The sequence below is a fragment of the Bidens hawaiensis genome, unplaced genomic scaffold, assembly GCF_021521415.1.
Source record: "Bidens hawaiensis isolate Kalapana, Puna unplaced genomic scaffold, B.hawaiensis_p1.1 tig00000636_1, whole genome shotgun sequence".
Classification (NCBI taxonomy): domain Eukaryota; kingdom Viridiplantae; phylum Streptophyta; class Magnoliopsida; order Asterales; family Asteraceae; genus Bidens; species Bidens hawaiensis.
In genome coordinates, this window is record NW_027491038.1 from 1545797 (window position 1) to 1558684 (window position 12888).

Below are 12888 nucleotides of genomic sequence, written 5' to 3' on the forward strand. Positions count from 1 at the left end.
TTGAAGCGAAGTTGTTTACCAACTTCGCCTCACCTTTAACTTCGCCTATACAAAATTGATCACAACTTCGCTCATGGTAACAGGCGAACTTGTGATTCGCTTTGATGTTTATCTAACTTAACATGTTTGTTGCAGATATGGCTGCTGTTGCTGGAGCAGGTGGTGCAGGCGGTGATGACGGAGGTGATCAACAAAGACAGTTCTTCCCGGGTCACAACATGTATATCACCTTAGACCCGGAAGCGAGCGGAGTTGATGATTTCCACGAAATCATCACCTTCCTTTTACGCTCGAGGATATTCCACACCATTACGACAACTCTGCCGATTTCCTTGCCCAACATTGAGGATTTCTGGCAGACGGTGGAATATGACTGCCGCGTCGACCCCCCGGTGATGCGTGCAACGGTAAATGGTCAGGATGTTCAGTTCTCGTCTGAACAAATCCGGGTGGCTTTGCAATTCGGAGAGGAGACGAGGGACGACCCGACAGAGTTTGTTGCTCTGTTCCGTGATGGAGCATTTCTACGAATGGGATATTCTGGTCCCTTGGGGGATACACAAAGAAGGAAAGGTTTCTTGCTCGATCAGTGGCGCTTCCTCATGCACGTAATGATTGTCTGCATGTCAGGGAGGAAGGCGAGCACTGACGGGATGGGCGCGACCTTGTAGTCGGCGATGACTGCTTTGACTTATAACAAGCGTTACAGCTTGAGTCAGATGGTCTTCTATGAGATTGATCGACAGCGAAGGGCGATGGGGCGTGAGAGATTCATCATGTATCCAAGATTTCTCCAAATGATCTTGAATCATGTTGCTCCCACGTTGCCTCAACGTCGCCCTATCAGATACGTGGAGAGTGTGAACAAGCGTATCTTTGCTCAATGTAGAACTTCGAGTGCTAGAAGCAAGCTTGAACTGCGTCCTAGGCATACTCCACTGTTTGGGTATTTAATCAACCCGGAGTATGTTCCTGCTAATGGGGACGAGTTTAGAGATCCTCAAACACAACAGGCGGGAGCACCTCAAGCTGTACCTGCTGCGCCTGTTGTGTCAGCTGAAGAAGAGGTAGACCTTGACGCTGCTTTTGGCGGCCAAGGATTTTTTGACATGGACCGAGTTGATCTTCAAGAAAATATACAGGTCTCGGTTCCACAGAGTACGGGAGTAAATGTTACTAGAGCAGCTACGACGGTGGATGACTCAGATTTTGATGATGTAATGGATGAGGCAAGACGTATGATGGTGACTCAAGAGAGGACGTATGGGAAGAGAAAGAGGACAGATGACGACAGTGAGTCAGAAGAAGAAGAAGACATTCATAAGTTGATCAGACGTTCAAGAAGGGACAGGACATGTGCAGGTAGGGGAGCTGGTGAGAGCTCTAGAGTCATACGTTTCGCTCCGCCCGCACTGTCCGGTATGTCAATTGTCCCTACACCATTACAGGTCACAAGGCCAACCGCCACGGACGTTCCCATGGTGGCTACATCATCATCTGTTGGCCTCCCATCCATCACACTCCAGCTGACGACTCCAGATATTGTATCGTTGCCGCCTCCAACGCTTACTCCGTCGGAGGTTGTTGCACAGGTTATTGAGTCGACAGTGGTTCACACTGCAGGGTTGTCGGTCACGATACCACCTGCGGTTACGTCCACAGCTACTTCTGATGTCCCGGTTTCATTCGAAATCCCTCCTTAGTATACTCAAGACATATCTCACATGAGGTTCGATTTCGATGCAACCCTATCAGACTCGGAAAGAATAGCTGCACTAGAGCGGGTCGTGGCAGAGCAATCTAGGATATATCTTATCCAGACCCAGGCTATTCAGCGCCTAGTAGCAGAAAATCAACTACAGTCGTCCCTCCTGGTTGAACATGGAAAAATTATAGATGCTATGAAGGAGTTGTCTTGAGGGAGGCACATGGCAAGGACTGAGCTGACTGGCATATCGTGAATAAAAGTTATGATGTTTTAGGTTAAGACAATTTAAAAGTTTAAAATCAATATTTGGAATGTTTTATAATGAATGATTGACGTTTTTATATTCCGCGAAAAGTTTTAATTCACTATGATATTTAGAACTGTGTATATGAGTAAATCCAACGCCAAAGTAGGGCATCGGGACCGAGGCCTTACAAAAATATTTCGTCAAATATGAAAACAATAATCGGATAAGACAGGAAGTTCACAAAAATGAGGTTTTGTTTTGTGAAATTTGAATGTGTGAAATACTATTATGAAATTATACCAAACGATTTCCTTATACAAAGGGTTAACGTGCAATGAACCTTCGCAACCTTTCATGTAAACATCATGACTATTGGCGGTTATACACCAGTATGGAAAAAATTTATATATAAAACGGTTAAATGAGACTTACATAACGTTTTCAAAAAAATCTTTATGTCAAATGTACTTAAAATGGTTTAGAAACCGGTGTAAGATGATATCTAAAAACAACGCTTAAAGAATCGGTGTAAAATGGTACACAAAAACAACGCTTCAAATACCGTTATAAAATGGTCCTAAAAACAACTCTTCAATATAAAAAAAAACAAGTCTTTTTTGTATAAAAAATATTAAAAAAAAACGGTTGTAAATGATATTAAAAAACAACGCTTCTTTGATAATATCAAAAACAACGCTTCTACACATTTGACTTTTTTAAAAATTAAACTTATATTTGTAGTAGCGAACACATTGTAGTAACCAAAAGCCCAAATCAAATTATATACATTAATCATCTTACATTTATACAAAACTGGTAACCTGTAAATAATAAAAACACACACACACACAAGCATATATATATACACAATTTTATTTCTACTTTTCCGCATTTGTTCAAAATGTTTCCTAGATAACATCCTTAAAATCTTCAAAATCACATATTCATATTCTTCAATAGTTTTAGCAAAATAATTTATTTCCTTCCTTTTTTCTAATAACACGGTGTCCATCTTCCGTCCAAATTCCACCAAACTTACGAAGATTAGAATATCCATCAAAATAAGAAACCCAACTCTATAATATATGTGAAAGTGGATCACTTAGCTTTTTTATATGAGACTACAACTTTATTAAAGTAGGTTTTGGTTCAAGCTATATATCAAACAATTAGTGTGCATTATAAGTTTTATATGAAATAAACATTAAACGAGTTTTAAGGTATATTACGAAGGAACATATTATATGAAAGTTATGTGAAAGTTATATATAACACAAATTAGTTTATGTGAAAGTTACTTTGTATGGCTTTATAAGTCATATTGTATAGAAATAGAAATAAAAGAGAGCAGTTTTACCGGTGTTCAAAATAGACAATGTTGATCACTAACATCTCCTTTACATGGTGTCACAATATATGATCATCATTTAAGCTATTTATCAAACACTTGTTGTGTATTATGTTTTCCTTTAATTTAATGCTTCTTCTATTATCAAATAACACTAATAACAATATTTCATTATGTTTTTAAAATTAATTATCCAAATGAATAAAACTTCAAAAGGTGAAAGAACGAGATACATACCTATAGTGAATTATTGTGGGAAAAAATTCTTCCTTAAATCAACAAATTAAACAGTGGTTGGTGGTTATTTAATTTTTATTATTTCTTTTATAACATTGATTTTTTTTGAATGACAGTAATATATTAGAAAATACCGACCAGCAGGAAACTAGCCGTGTAAAAAAAAGAAAAAATTGCACCACTAAAAGAGGGGTTTTTAACCACTCTGTCGAAGATAACTTACATTTTTGTCCTATTCGAGTAGTAACAATAAGAAAACTAAACAACTTCATCAAAAAGCAATTCTTTGATAATACGGTTCTTCAAGAAAACCATGTCGTTCTAAGTTTCTAGATAACCCACCAAGCTTCAAACAATCAATACAAAAAATTTGGCGTAATGCAAACTATATTTTACAAAATCAGTTTCATTAGACCTAATGCAACATTTTTGTTACATAATACAACTGTTTCAAAATGTAACCCTTTAGAAAAGAGTTGCAATAGGCAACAAGACCATTGTATTGGGTATAATGCAACTTCATCTAATATAATTATTTTTGTAAAATAAATGTTTCATTAAGTTACTTTTATTGTATTGATATATCTCCCACAATCTCTTTTTTTGCTAGACTTAACACCGGATTTTCAAGCCACACCATAAGATCCGAAGAGAATCTCAAGACCGGAAGATTCAAATTTAACCAACCTTCAATCAATCCCAAATCATTTTTACCGGGTTATATTCACCAAACAAATGAAGGTTCTTTTTTAACCCATCAATGCATAAGGGGCATATAAGTAGATTGCATATCGACACCCTTAGCATCCAAATTCATCCACATTGGTAAACGTTTACCTAACATCCTCCAACCACAAATGTTTATTTTCTGTGGTAAAGACGTGAACTAGATAGTTTTTCTTGTGTCACTAGGGAACATTAATTCACCATTTCTCTCCCAAATTCCCCTTACAGAATATTTTGATATCCCATGCATCTACCAAACCCACTTGTCTTTATCACTTGAGAGAAAAAAACACCTTCAAGCAATCTTTGTAACTCTAGAATCTTAGTCATTTCTGCTTCCTCTTGCGGTTCCCGACGCCGCGCCCATAAATTACACGCCACCCTTTGAACCACCAAACAATCTTTAACCACCTCCAAAGCATATAACCTGGGGTATTTATCGGCTAGACATATATCTTGATACCAAGTGTGCTTCCAAAACGTAGTTTCGTTTCCGCAACCAATTTGCTTACCGGTCGAATTTAGTGGAAAATATGTGACATATTTAATTTTCTCTAATCTTTCAACGTATTTTTCCACACATCATTTCCTTTAAAATAAGAAAAGATATCCGCCTTTGGGCCATACAAAGATAAAATAATCCTTACCCAAATAGCTTTTGGCTCATTCACAAATATTCATCTTCATTTTTTAAAAGTGCTTTATTAAACTCATCCAAAAAACCAATGCGAAAACCGTCTTTTTCCTTAAAATCTAAAACCAAATTCCAAGACACCCAATGCATCCCCCCAAAACATATAAATATAAAAAAAAATAAAGAAACTGACCTAGACCGAATTTGTTCCAAAATCTTCAAAACTCCCATCGAAACCTAATAAGGAGACTTGAAAAAAAATCCATAAAGCCCTAAACACAGATTAATTAAAACAGATCTAGTTCCTATAAAATATTTTTAGGTTTACAACTTAAAATTATTTAATTAAAAGACCTAGAAGTAGGAAGATTTAATTTAATTGTCGGTTAAAAAAGGGAAAAAGTTATAAAAAGAATAGATAGGACATAATGTCATAAAAGAAACGTTTATTTAAATATGAGAGAACTTCAATCTTGTGGTTTGTTTAAATTTATGGTTTTAGTCCAAAAGTTTTAAATTTACATTATTAGGTTTGTTAAAGCTTAAAAGACATACTTTTTTCTAGCTTGACCGGGACACGTGAATTCTCAGGACCGCCACTGTCCAAATCTATTTTAGTCCATATATATGTTTATCGGATTTAAATAATCCAAACTTTGGTCAATTGGCCAATATTACTCCCAACTTAAGAATTGGCCCACATTAATCCCAACTTTCTCTGTACTGGCCGTCAACGAGCTATTTCCCAATGGAGTCTAACTCCCTTAATTTTTGCTAAAGTGGTTGCTTATGTGGCACAAAAAACATTAATTAAAAAGAACACTCTTTTAACATATATATCAAAGTTCAGGGACCATTTATAAAAATTACTCATCACCAATTCATCATCATCATTCATCTCTAAATTATACCACCACCACACCATTATCACCACTACCACATCAGGCTACCATCACCTCACCACCAGCACATAAGCATAGCCCCCACACCATTCTATTAAGAAAAATCAGAATGTGTGAATCTGAACGAAATCTGAACAGTGACGAAAATTTGATCGGAACAATATAAATCTACTTTGTAGAGATTTTCTACCATTGGAAAAATCGTAACACATTGTAATCTTATAAAAACTCGCAAGAAACTTAATCATGGCTGGAAAAACAAAAATGACCGGAAAATGTAGTTATGTCACACTCCGACTTAGGGACTAGGTGCACTTGTTAGTTGGTATTTGTTTTGTAAATATATCAGAGTTGCGGTTTTGTTTTAGCGAAAGTCTTTAAAATAAAATATTCATTTATAAAATGTCAGATTAAAATACTCGTTTAATGTTTACAAAGAATGTTTGAGAAAATATGTTCTTTTCAACGGAAGTTTCTGAATAAAATATTATTACATTAAAAACTTGGGTTTAAATATCCATTTGATAATTCAAATACTTGTATTTAATATACATAATTATTTATAGTATTTTGAAATAAAATATATTAGCCATCAGATAGTATTTAATGATTATATCTCCAATCTTTTATTATGTCTTGTTTGTCTGTTCTAACCTTTCTGAATTCCTGTAAAATGGGTGAGAAAATACGTCAGCACACAGCTGGTGAATGACGTTGACTCTGTTGGAAAATCTTTTCAATACCTTTGAGAAATCAAAAATAATACCTTTGTGATTACTCATTACGCACCCAACTCAATTGGGATAAAATAACCCTAAGAACATGTACAATTAAAACATATACACAATATCATTTCTCTGAATAGTCCCGTAGGCTTCCAAAGGCATGTTGATGATATGCATGGCCTCGGGAATTCCGATTCACCATGTATGAATGGATCCAGACACATGTATACTTTTAATCAGAGTGTCTGTTTCTTATTATTGTAACACGATGTTTTAAGGATTCGTAAATCCTGTGCAAACATTCTGACTCTAAAAGAGTTTGTAAAACTTTAGGGCTTATTCACATGTTCTATTTATAATCATTTTCTGTTACTGATTTCTGCTTCTGATGGTTACCTCAGACCTATAGTACAAGAATAACCTTTGTACGAATATCTAGATCAATGATGTAGCTTTAGACCTAGTATGTTCTGTTGTAAGGCCCCGTTACCGGTACCTCACATTTGGACGTTGGATTTACTCATAAACGCAGTTCTAAATATCAGAGTTAATAAAAACTTTCGCGGAATAATAAAACTTCAAACTTAACATTTTACATAACCCTCAAATCATGTCTTATAAAACATTCGTAGACAATTAAAACAAAACATAGTCTTTAAAACATAACAACATTTCCTCGAGATGCCAGTATCTTCGATTCCATGCCATGTGTCTTCAGTCACGCAAGCTGCCTCAACCTATTTGCATGCGTGCATACTAAAAGTCAGCTACGCTGAGTGAGTTCTAGTTAATCACATAACTTACTTTTCATACACATATATGTGCCCGAAGGTACGCATTACATACATATCATGATCAGCAATCGTCCATACACATTCATATCTAACCATACATTATGAAGGGCGTTTCACCCTATATACCTCGGATATTATTAGGGTCCGGTCACCCTTCATCCTCGGATATTATTAGGGTCCGGTTGCCCTTCATCCTCGGATATTATTAGGGTCCGGTACCCTTCAAACTCGGATATTATTAGGGTCCGGTACCCTTCATACATAGCTTCATACTATACCTGTTCTTATATGATTTTCCTGATAATACGTGCAATCTCCGAAGAGCGTTCACGTACCATTAACATATCATACGTACATTATGCACACATCATATATATTCATACATGCATCTTATCTTACATCATACACAGCAATCACATCTTTAGCTACCACCTGATGGTACATGCAATATCCGAAGATCGTTCATGCACCGTCAAGCAATCATCATACATAAAACATACAAGGCATACACTTACCACTTAAGGTAAGTGTATTAACTATCACATCGAGTATGCACACAGCCCCGAAAACATAACAAGGAAGTGGGGCTAGAAACTCACCTCAATGCGGTTGCGTTCACCGTTTACGGTTATTCCCTTCTTGAGCTGTGCACGACTAACTGTATAATAATTATACGTTTCAGTAAACTATCACTACACATATCGTCTTTCTAGTTTAATTATTACCCTCAACGAACGGGGGTCCGGGGGCAGCGCCCCTGGCAGCGGGGTTCTAGGGGCGGCAGCCCCTAGCGGGGTCAAAGGGGTAGAGCCCCTGGCTGGGGTTAAGCTGCTAGGTCAGCTTGGAAAAATTTTATTTTCATTAACAGTCTTAACACATTTTCCATTAGGATTTTGAATCATTAAATAATTTGCTACATAAAATCCAAGGGCTTCTTTGTAATTAAATCATTCTTTTCTAAGTCCAGGACCATTCTGTCATTCTTTCAAAGTTCTGATTCATCACTCAGTCCTTAACGAATGGGAATTCATAACGAATTACCCATTATAGCGAATCTGCCTTTGTAAAGAATCAGGTATCTTAACGACCTGTTCCCTTTAGCGAATTGAACCTTAACGAACTGAACTGGTCAACGAATGAACCCTATAACGAATGGGGTTCATTCGTCCCTCCCTTAACGAATGGCCTTAGCGAATGGCCTTAGCGAATGGCCTAGTTCGCCCTTATTTCCTTAACGAATTACATGCCAAATCGCTAATCTTTCCTTAGCGAATCGGCTGGCGAATCACATCTACTTTGCTAGTTACCCTTAGCGAATTAGGGTTAGGTCAGAGAATGTCGGAAACATTCTCTGACACGCTAACCTCGTACTAGCCGCCTTTCCGGCGCAACCGCCGGAAAAACGCTGTTTCACCAGAAAAACGAGATCTAGCTCGTTTTCCACCATTTTTCGTCTCGTTTGATCCAGATCTGAGCTAGGGTGACCCCTAAGCTCATCATAGGTTCGGTTTATACCCGATTCCACCCGGATCTTGTGACTTAAACGGTTTAACGGTGTCGGCTCGTCGTTTCGTGTTTATATCTCACGGATTTAAGCTCATACAACAAAATACTATCATACCTTGGGTCGGGATCCGTTTCTTCTTCTATATTTCGGCTAGAGAGAGAGAGAGAGAGCTTAAGTGTGTGTTTTGAGAGGTGTATGGAATATGTGTGAATGAATGAAAATGGGTATTAAGTGTTTATATATATATGGATCATGGGCTTAAGCCCATGGTCCTTTCCTCTTTCTTTCATAACCCAAGTCCATAACCCATGTCCATTTGACCCAACACTAGCCCAACTCCTAATAACCCATACTTTCATTTATTAACCGAAACCCGAAAAACGGGATGTTACAAGTCTTCCCTCCTTAAAGAGGTTTCGTCCCCGAAACCTAACTATTACATAAACAGATTTGGATAAAATTTGTGCATCTCTTCTTCAACTTCTCATGTAGCTTCCGATCCATTGCGATGCTTCCATATCACTTTCACTAGTGGAATAACTTTACGACGAAGCTGCTTCTCCTTGCGATCAACTATCTCGATTGGTTGCTCAATGTAGTTCAGCCATTCATCTATTTCAATGTCCATTAATGGCACGTGCGACGTGTTATCAGCCAGAAATTTTCTTAGATGAGAAACATGGAATGTTGAGTGAATTCCTTCTAACTCTTCTGGAAAATCTATCTTGAAAGCCACTTCACCTACTCGATCTAAAATCTTGAACGGTCCAATGTACCTCGGACTCAACTTTCCCCTCTTCCTAAAACGAATAATTCCCTTCCAAGGCGAGACCTTGAGCATCACATTGTCACCAACTTTAAACTCAATCGTTCTTCGCCGTTTATCAGCATAAGACTTTTGTCTGTCTTGAGCAGCTTTCATTCTTGCTTTGATCTGATCAAACCTTGAAGAGGTTTCTTGCACAACCTCTAGACTTCCCATCTCCTTCTGACCAATCTCTCCCCAACATACTGGAGTTCTACAACGTCTCCCATACAACATCTCGAACGGTGGCATACCAATACTTGAATGGTAGCTGTTGTTGTAGGAGAATTCTGCTAGATGTAGATGATCATCCCAACTTCCACCAAAGTCTACAACACAAGCACGTAGCATATCCTCAAGGGTTTGGATCGTCCTTTCAGACTGTCCATCCGTTTGAGGATGATATGCCGTACTGATGTTCAATCTCGTTCCCATGGCTTCATGGAACTTCTTCCAAAACCTCGAAGTAAAACGAGTATCTCTATCAGACACGATCGATAACGGTACTCCGTGCTTAGACACAACCTCTTTGATGAACAAGCTTGCTAACGTTTCTGATGAGATGGCCTCTCGTATAGGCAGAAAGTAAGCACTCTTGGTCAAACGGTCCACAATCACCCAAATGGTATCATGATGCTTAGCTGTGCGAGGTAGCTTAGTTATGAAATCCATGGTGATGTGTTCCCATTTCCATTCTGGTATCTCTAAAGGTTGCATCTTCCCATAAGGCTTCTGATGCTCTGCCTTGACTTGTAAACAAGTTAAGCACCTACTGACATAATCTACCACATCATTCTTCATCCTTGGCCACCAATAGTCTCTTTTCAAATCTTGGTACATCCTTGTAGCTCCTGGATGAATCGAATATCTTGACTTATGAGCTTCATCTAAGATTCGACCTCTGAGATCTCCATGGCGTGGAATCCACATGCAGTCAAACCTAGTCCTAACACCATGCGTGTTGTCCATCAACTCGTCTTGCTGACCGATAATCTTTTCTTTCTTTACTAGCCCTTCATCTATCAGCACTTCAGACTGCACCTTAATGATTTCTTCAAATAAGCTTGAGTTCATAATTAGCTGATATGACTTTACTGTTGCAATGACTTCCTCATTCTTACGGCTTAGTGCATCAACGACCACGTTAGCTTTACCAGGGTAGTACTTAATATCGCAGTCGTAATCCTTTATCAATTCTAACCATCTTCTCTGCCTCGTGTTCAATTCCTTCTGCTCGAAGAAGTACTTTAAACTCTTATGATCCGTGTAAATGGTACACTTAGTACCATACATATAGTGTCTCCATATCTTGAGAGCATGCACTACTGCTGCTAGCTCCAAATCATGCGTCGGATAAGTACCCTCATGGGCTTTCAACTGTCTAGACGCGTAAGCTATCACCTTTCCTTGTTGCATCAACACGCAACCTAACCCACGATGTGAAGCGTCAGTACAAACAACCAAATCCTCGTCATCATCGGGTAAAGAAAGGATTGGAGCTTGTGTGAGTCTCTTCTTTAACTCCTGGAAAGCCTCTTCCTGAAACTTACCCCAACTGAATACTATCGACTTTCGGGTCATACCGATCAACGGTGCGGCTATCTTGGAGAAACCTTCGATGAATCTCCTATAGTAGCCAGCTAACCCTAAGAAGCTTCGTATATCAGTCAGATTTTGTGGAGTCTTCCAATTGGTTATCGCCTCAATCTTAGCTGGGTCCACGGTAATCCCTTCAGGATTGATCACGTGACCTAGAAATTGCACTTCTCGCAACTAGAACGCGCATTTCGAAAACTTAGCATACAACTTCTCTTTCTTCAGAGTCTCCAATACTTCTCGCAGATGCTCAGCATGATCAGACTCGCTTTTGGAATAAATCATTATATCGTCGATGAAGATAATAACCGACCTATCCAACATTGGCCGACACACCCTATTCATCATATCCATAAATGCTGCGGGAGCATTCGTTAGACCGAATGACATTTCGAGGAACTCGTAGTGTCCATACCGCGTCCGAAAAGCTGTTTTAGGGATGTCTGCCTCCTTCACTTTCAACTGATGATAGCCTGATCTGAGATCTATTTGTGAGAACCAACTTGAACCTTGCAGTTGGTCAAATAGATCATCAATCCTTGGCAAAGGATATCTATTCTTTACCGTAAGCTTGTTCAACTGGCGATAGTCTATGTACATTTTCATACTTCCATCCTTCTTCTTCACAAACAACACTGGCGCGCCCCACGGGGAAACGCTTGGCCTTATGAAACCTTTATCGAGGAGTTCCTGCAGTTGGGACATCAATTCTTTCATCCCGGATGGCGCTAGACGGTAAGGCGCTTTCGCGACGGGCTGGGCTCCTGATACTAAGTCTATCTGGAATTCTATCTCTCGCTCCGGTGGCAACCCCGGAAGATCCTCAGGGAATACTTCTGGGTAATCGAGAACTATAGGAACATCTTTCATTTCTTTTGTCTCGGCCGTAGCATTGACAACATACGCCAGGTAGGCACCGCACCCTCGCCTTAACAACCCTTCGGCTTTTATCATTGAAATGACGTTAAATCCTGAACTTTCCTTATCGCCATAAACCGTCACGGCACTACCATCCAAGGACTTTAGCTTTATTATCCTACTCTTACATACTATCAGAGCTTCATACTCGGACAACCAATCCATTCCCAAAACTACATCGAACCCTCCTAAGGTCATGACATACAAAGTAACAGGGAACTCATGTCCTTCTAATTCTATCTTACCGTCCTTAACCATTTTCGTTACATTCACCGAGGTCTCACTAGTGGTTTCTACTATGAAGGTTTCAAACACTCGACAACGTTTTATTTTAGCTAGTTTACTAAACGTCGTAGCTACAAAACTTCTATTCGCACCCGAATTAAATAATACTGAAGCAGAAATACCATTTACTAGAAACGTACCAGTCACAACATCAGGAATCTGCCTAGCCTGTTCCTGGGTCAGCATGTAGGCCCTAGTCCTCGGCCTTGCTTGGTCAGCATCTTTCTTCCCACTACCTCCAGCCTCCCCTTCCGTGCATTCCCTTGCAAAATGACCCATCTTACCGCATTTATAGCATGCGGGTTTTGCATGGCATTCATTAGCATAATGCCCCATCTTCCCACACTTATAGCAGGCATTTGTCCCCATCCTGCACTCTCCACCATGAGCCTTTCCACATTTGTGGCACATGTCCGAACCAGTACCCCACTTGCACTCGCCACCATGTACTTTTCC